General features: G+C 46.3%; 1 long non-coding RNA gene across 1 annotated transcript in view; it reads left to right on the forward strand.

The window, feature by feature from the left end:
• The window catches only part of LOC108540341 (uncharacterized), an 18,874-nt gene extending 14,265 nt beyond the window's left edge, over positions 1-4,609 (forward strand). The window contains exons 3-4 of the long non-coding RNA XR_001888642.1: positions 305-429; positions 4,026-4,609. This is a non-coding gene — a long non-coding RNA (uncharacterized LOC108540341). The remainder of the gene's footprint in view (positions 1-304; positions 430-4,025) is intronic.
• The last annotated feature ends 3,254 nt before the right edge of the window (positions 4,610-7,863 follow it).

Genomic DNA, 7,863 nt, shown 5'->3' on the forward strand with positions numbered 1-7,863 from the left:
ATCCGCCCGTCTCGGCCTCCCAAAGTGCTGGGATTACAGGCTTGAGCCACCGCGCCCGGCCAATTATCACATTTTTACACTATCAAAATAAGGCAGGAATACCAAAAAATTAAACTCACATGTCAATTTGAGAAAAATTCATAGGACTATGACATGCATTAATTTGTCATTTAAAAAATCTTCCATTAAAATGTTGTATTTTTTCTTTTGATTCCTTCACTACATTAGGGTCTGTCCCTGAATTCCTCTTTCCCGACTTCTGCTTCCGTAGCTTTAAGCCATGGGGTATCCAACTTTTTTTCAGGCTCCATCACAAGAGGGAGCCCTATCGCTAGTCCCCATCCTCAGAGCTCTCTGCGTGATGTTGTCTACTGCTACTCTTCACTACCCTGTGGGAGCCAAAGTCCTGGGCGTATGAACAGAAGACAAGTAGGTATACAGCTGCAATTCAGCTCTCTTCACTGTGTAATTTTTGTTTGTTTCTGTGCCACGGAGGTATGTATGTTTTTGCATTCTGAACCAACTATATCATTTTATTTCCCCTTCTTGTAAACTTTTTATTGCTACGTGTTTGGAATGAGGGTAGGGGCTGAAGGTGGGAGAAGGGAAGACATTGATCAGAGAATGAGGCTGATGCACGTCTTAGGCAGTTATCAGTTGTGTCCTTCTGCTTATATTCAAGGTGCAAAAGTTTAGGCTGGGCGCAGTGGCTCACACCTGTAATCCCAGCACTTTGGGAGGCTGAGGCCAGTGGATCCCCTGAGGTCAGGAGTTCAAGACCAGCCTGGCCAATGAAACCTGTCTCTACTAAAAATACAAAAATTAGCTGGGTGTGGTGGCACGTGCCTGTAACCCCAGCTACTAGGGAGGCTGAGGCAGAAGAATCACTTGACCCTGGGAGGAGGACGTTGCAGTAAGCAAAGATCGAATCGGCCTTAAAAAAAAAAAAAGAAAGAAAAAACATGTTATGTTCATGTTTTATTTGGCAAGCTATTTCATACTTTTAGTTTTATTTCTTTGTTTTAATTTACCAATAAAGCAAAGGCAAACCATTTAATTTTTATTTCTGATTACAAAAGCAATAACTTTTTTTTCCTTTTTTCTTTCCTTTTCTTTTTTTTTTTTTTTTTTTTTTTGAGATGGAGTCTCACTCTGTCGCTCAGGCTGGAGAACAGTGGCCAATCTCAGGTCACTGCAACCTCCGCCTCCCAGGGTCAAGCGATTCTCCTGCCTCAGCCTCCCGAGTAGCTGGGACTACAGGCGCCCGCCACCTCGCCCAGCTACTTTTTTGTATTTTTTAGTAGAGACGGGGTTTCACCGTATTAGCCAGGATGGTCTCGATCTCCTGACCTCGTGATCCGCCTGTCTCGGCCTCCCAAAGTGCTGGGATTACAGGCTTGAGCCACCGCGCCCGGCCTTTTTTTTTTTTTTTTTTGAGATGGAGTCTCACTCTGTCGCTCAGGCTGGAGAACAGTGGCCAATCTCAGGTCACTGCAACCTCCGCCTCCCAGGGTCAAGCGATTCTCCTGCCTCAGCCTCCCGAGTAGCTGGAACTACAGGCGTGCATCACCATGTCCAGCTAATTTTTGTATTTTTAGTAGAGATGATGTTTCACCATGTTGGCCAGGATGGTCTCGAACTCCTGACCTCACGTGATGTGCCCACCTCAGCCTCCCAAAGTCCTGGATTACAGGCATGAGCCACTACTCCGACCACAATAACTCTTAATTATAGAAAATTATTAAAATTCAGGAAAGGGGAAATACTAGTTTGGAGAAGGGTGAGTGGGATGCTTTATGGATGCCTCCTCTTTGAAGATGTGCCTTGAAAGATGAGGATTTTAGCAGTAGGATTGTGAGGAAAGAAAAGATAGAAGGGCATTTTAAAGGGGGGAATGGAATCCAGATATGGAAATAAAAATATTCCACATGCTTCACAGGATATTGCTGGGTACATGGAGTAAGGGTGGATATGTAGATAAAGCTGGAAATGATTTGGGATGAGATGTTGCAGATCTTGAATGTAAAGGAGCTTGGCATTTATTCTCTAGGAAATGAAAATCCAAGTTCTTGGCCAGGCGCGGTGGCTCACACCTGTAATTCCAACACTTTGGGAGGCTGAGATGGGTGGATCATGTGAGGTCAGGAGTTCAAGACCAGCCTGGCCAATATAGCAAAACCCTGTCTCTACTAAAAATACAAAAATTAGCCAGGTGTGGTGGCAGGCGCCTGTAATCCCAGCTACTTAGAAGGCTGAGACAGGAGAATTGCATGAACTCTGGAGTCGGAGGTTGCAGTGAGCCGACATCGCTCCACTGCACTCCAGCCTTGGGGACAGAGTGAGACTCTATCTCAAAGAAAAAAAGAAAGAGAAGAAAAGAAAATCCAAGTCCACATTTGTCCTTTAAAAAAAATTCCTGTAAAGCTCTTTTTGTACCACAGCACAGAGAAGTACAATGTTACATTTGAGAAACACTATTTTGTTCATTTCCTGTGAGACAAGTTTGAATGTAAAATGGGAGGAAAAGCCTTGTGTTTTAGTTCCTTCCTGATTCCCCCTCAGCACCCCCCCAAAGGTAGGCAGGAGCTGGGGAGGAGAGGAGTTATGTATTCACTCTCCACAATTAAACACAAGTAAAAATCCACATCTATCCCCAACGGTAAAACAGTCACATAACCAGCACTTTAACTATAAACACAGAAAACGTTTTATGTTGCTACAAGAGCAAATGTACAATCAAGAAAGATTCTTTGTAATGTTATCTAAAACCTGAAAAGTCTATAGTTTTGGTTGGTTGCCCAGTAAATTGAAAGGACTTTTTTTTTTTTTTATCTTGGGTTTCATTTTTCTTGGTCTAAGGCCCAATCTATTGCCAGTGGTGACTCAGAAGGGATGCCTGAAATAGTTGTTCTGAAATTATCTGTTTGTGTCTTATCATCCACGGGTGGCCAAGACTTTCTCATGCATCTATATATTTCACAAAAGCCTAGCACACTGTTCCCGTGTTAAATGTTTGCTGAATTACAGAAAAGCATTTCAACTCATCTGTCAAATATGTGAGACAACAAATAGCATTTGGTGATGTGTCCATGGATGTGCAGTTAGAATTGTAAGGGCAAAGTAACCCAGAAGTTTCCTTTTCCCTTTTCCTTGACAGTTCACAGGAAGAACTGTCCAATGAACGCTATTCACTGATGAAGGAAAAGTTCTGGTAAAGAAATATTTTTTGAAAATATTAAGATAAAAGTAAAAGCACTTATTTTCAGAAAGTGATTATCATTAGCTAGAAAAATCGAATCACAAGGCTAGGCACGGTGGCTCACACCTGTAATCCCAGCACTCTGGGAGGCCGAGGCAGGTGGATCACAAGGTCAAGAGTCAAGACCAGCCTGGCCAACATGGTGAAACCCTGTCTTTCCTAAAAACACAAAAATTAGCCAGGCGTGGTGGCAGACGCCTGTAGTCTCAGCTACTTGGGAGGCTGAGGCAGGAGAATCGCTTGAACCTGGGAGGCGGAGGTTGCAGTGAGCTGAGATCGTACCACTGCACCCCAGCCTGAGCAACAGAGCAAGACACCATCTCAAAATAAATAAGTAAATAAATAAATAATAATAGAATTACACATAAAATAGTGGTATATGATGAGACAGAATTTGGTATTTTAAAAAATGCTAGCTATATATAATTTTTCACATTAATAGTCGGTGGTGGAAGGGAACATTTGCATGATACTAATAAAATTCAACTTAACAATGAAAAAAAAAAATAATGGTATCCAACTTATGGGACGAGAGAGTAACAGAAGCTGGATCCCTCCAGAAACCTAAACAAATGAAAAATAGATTAGCGAATATCATATACTATATTACACTACACTGTATTATGCTGTATTATAACATACAATAATACACTAGTGATGCTCAGACTAAAGGAGCCCACAGATTTTGAATATCATCATCACGAGGTAGAGTGAGAGAAGATATGAGGGGTCTTCTCACTTGTTACTTCTGTCCCTCTCTCCCTAGGCAGTGGTGGCTGAGAGGAAGGACTGACACCTTTGTGCTACCAGGGCACTTTGCAGAGGAGCTGTTAGTGGCCCTGTAGGAGTCTGCTGGCCATACACCTGAGTGTCAAATCAAGAGAGCATGAGAAGTTGGACAGCAGTTGGACAGGAAAGGTCCAAGGCAAAATGGTTGCTAAAAACCCTCACTGATCCTGACCCTAAAAGAAAAGGCCCTTTGTTCTTGGCATGCTTTTGCAGGAGTGTTTCAGTCTGTTTGGGCTGCTATAACACTGACTGGGTGATCTGCCCACCTCAGCCCCCCAAAGTGCTGGGATTACAGGCGTGAGCCACTGTGCTGGGCCTCAAGGTCAGTAGTTCAAGACCAGCCTGGCCAACATAATGAAACCAATCTCTACTAAAAATACAAAAATTAGCCAGGCATGGTGGTGCATGCCTGTAATCCCAGCTACTGGTGAGGCTGAGGCAGGAGAATCGCTTGAACCCGGGAGGCAGCAGTTGCGGTGAGCCAAGATCGTGCCATTGCACTCCAGCCTGGCCAACAAGAGTGAAACTCCGTCGCAAATAAATAATAAGTAAATAAACAAAACGATGTGTTTCCTCATGGTTCTGGAGGCTGGAAAGTCTTTGATAAAGACACCGGAAGATGTGGTGTGGTGTCTACGGAGGGCCTGCCTTCTGGTTGGTGAGCAGCACCTCTCTGTGTCCTCACGTGGTGGAAGGGGAGAGGCAGCCCTCTGGGGCCTCTTTCTGAGGGCACTAATTCCATTCATGAGGTCTCCCCTCTTATGACCTAATAACCTCACCATGTGTCCAGAATTGGTGGGTTCTTGGTTTTGCTGACTTCAAGAAGGAAGTCACAGACCCTTGCAGTGAGTGTTACAGTTCTTAAAGATGGTGTGTCCAGAGTTTGTTCCTTCAGATGTTCAGATGTGTCTGCAGCTTCTTCTTTCTGGTGGGTTCGTGGTCTCGCTGACAGGAGTGAAGCTGCAGACCTTCCCGGTGAGTGTTACAGCTTTTAAAGGTGGCGCTTCTGGAGTTGTTCATTCCTCCTGGTGGGTGGGTTCATGGCCTCGCTGGTTTCAAAAGTGAAGCTGCAGACCTTCGTGGTGAGTGTTACAGCTTATAAATGCCGTGTGGACCCAAAGAGTGAGGAGCAACAAGATTTATTGCAAAGAGCAAAAGATCTAACCCTCCACTAGTGTGGAAAGGAACCCTAGCAGGTTGCCACTGCTGGGGGTGGGGGGGGGGGGTGCTGCTTTTATTCCCTTATCTGACCCCTCCCACATCCTGCTGATTGGTCTATTTTACAGAGAGTTGATTGGTCCATTTTGACAGAGTGCTGATTGGTGCATTTACAATCCCTTAGCTAGACATGAAGGTTCTCCAAGTCCCCACTAAACTCAGGAGGTCAGCTGGCTTCACCCGGTGTATCCTGCACCGGGGCTGCAGGCCAAGCTGCCCACCAGTCCCGCGCAGTGCCCCCGCACTCCTCAGCCCTTGGGCGGTTGATGGGACCGAGCACCACAGAGTGGAGAATGGCGCTCGTAGGGGAGGCTCTTCAACCTCGCAGGAGCCCACGGCAGAGTGGGCGGCTGGGACATTGCGGGCTGTAGGTCCCGAGCACTGTCCCGCGGGGAGGCAGCTGAGGCCCGGGAAGAATTCAAGAGTGGTGCATGCGGGCCGCCAGTGCTGGGGGACCTAGCACAACCTCCGCAGCTGCTGGTTCGGGCGCTAAGCCCCCTCATTGCCTGGGGCCGGAGGCGCCGTCTGGCGGCTCCCAGTGCAGAGTGTGCCAAGCCGGTGCCCACGCCCTCCGGAACTCGCGCTGGCCTGTGAGGGCCCAGCGCCGCCGGTTCCGCTCACGCCTCTCCCTCAGCACCTTCCCAGCAAGCAAAGGGAGTCGGCTCCGGCTCCTGCCTTGGCCAGCCCAGAGAGGGGCTTCCACAGTACAGTGTCGGGCTGAAGGGCTCCTCAAGCGCCGCCAGAGTGGATGCTGAGGCCGAGGAGTCGCGGAGAGTGAGGGCTGCTAGCACATTGCCACCTCTCACCAATGGGCCCACCTGCTAATGCCATCCATCACCTTGAGGATTAGGTTTTTAATATACGAATTTTGGGGCACACAAACATTTTGATCATAGCAAGAAGGTAAATTGGTATTGCTCTAAACTAAGGAAACAGAGGACTCTGGGAAATGTTCCTCCCTCCCTGGGGCTCCTAAGCTTTTCAAATATTTTCATGATTGCCATATATCTCCCCTCAACCACTCTACAGCCCTGGATTAGACCGTAGCATAAGCCATGATTTTCAATTTGCTTATAATCTGGTGTAGAGTTTCATTCATTCATTCAACATACATGCAGCGCCTACAATGTGCCATAAATATATGCCAGAAAGGCAGAATATTTGCCAAACAAATGGTGCAGCTACTGTATGCAGTGAAATTTGGGAAGCTGTCTCTGGGGGTCGGATAGCCTGGGAAGGCTTTATCAAAGAACTGGTGATTTGAAGTGGGACTTGTAAAATGGGTGGGATTTAAACTGGAGGAGGAGGAGGAGGTAATGCTGGAGGTACAGAGGTGTGAGTAGAGGACATGAGGGAATTCAAACTGGAAAGGGAGGTTCCAGGCCGAGCGTGGTGGCTCATGCCTGTAATCCCAGCACTTTGGGAGGCCAAGGTGGGCAGATCACGTGAGGTCAGGAGTTCGAGACCAGCCTCGCCAACATGGTGAAACACTGTCTCTACTAAAAATGCAAAAATGGGCCGGGCGCGGTGGCTCACGTGAACCTGTAATCCCAGCACTTTGGGAGGCCGAGGCGGGCGGATCACGAGGTCAGGAGATCAAGACCATCCTGGCTAACACGATGAAACCCTGTCTCTACTAAAATACAAAAAAATTAGCCGGGCGTGGTGGTGGGGGCCTGTAGTCCCAACTACTTGGGAGGCTGAGGCAGGAGAATGGCATGAACCCAAGAGGCAGAGCTTGCAGTGAGCTGAGGTCGCGCCACGGCACTCCAGCCTGGGCGACACAGCGAGACTCCATCTCAAAAAAAAAAAAAATTAGCCAGGCATAGTTGCAGGCGCCTGTAATCCCAGCTACTCGGGAGGCTGAGGCAGGAGAATCACTTGAACTGGGGAGGTGGAGGTTGCAGTGAGCCGAGATCATGCCACTGCACTCCAGTCTGGGTGACAGAGCAAGATTCTGCCTCAAACAAACGAACAACAACAACAACAAAACAAATTTATACTTTAAAAGGGTGAATGCTGCTATGTAAATTCTATCTCAATGTTTTTTAAAAAATTAGACTATTTATTTATGATCCCTGAATGGAATTAAACTAAATGATAAAAAATTTTCTTAAAATCAAGGTAGGAGTCACTTTTTAACCAAAGATTACATTCTTTTTTTTCTTTTTTAACTTTTATTTTAGGTTCAGGGGCACATTGTTCAGTTTTGTTATATAGGTAAACTCATGTCACGAGAATTTGGTGTCCAGAACATTTCATTACCCAGTTACGAAGCGTAGTACCTGATAGGTATTTTTAAAATATGAAACACTTCATGAAATTGCATGTCATCCTTATGCAGGGGACATGCTGATCTTCTCTGCATCATTCCAATTTTAGTATATGTGCTGCTGAAATTAGCACGAAAAGTTACATTCTACAGTATATGTCAAATGAAAATTGCATCTGATCTATGAATATTACTCTGGAAAAATCCCTTGAATTGTCCAGGGTATAGTAATAGTCAGGATTAATATATTCTTTACCGGCCGGGCGCGGTGGCTCAAGCCTGTAATCCCAGCACTTTGGGAGGCCGAGGCGGGCGGATCACGAGG

Source organism: Rhinopithecus bieti, unplaced genomic scaffold, assembly GCF_001698545.2.
Source record: "Rhinopithecus bieti isolate Rb0 unplaced genomic scaffold, ASM169854v2 scaffold_17939, whole genome shotgun sequence".
Lineage (NCBI taxonomy): Eukaryota > Metazoa > Chordata > Mammalia > Primates > Cercopithecidae > Rhinopithecus > Rhinopithecus bieti.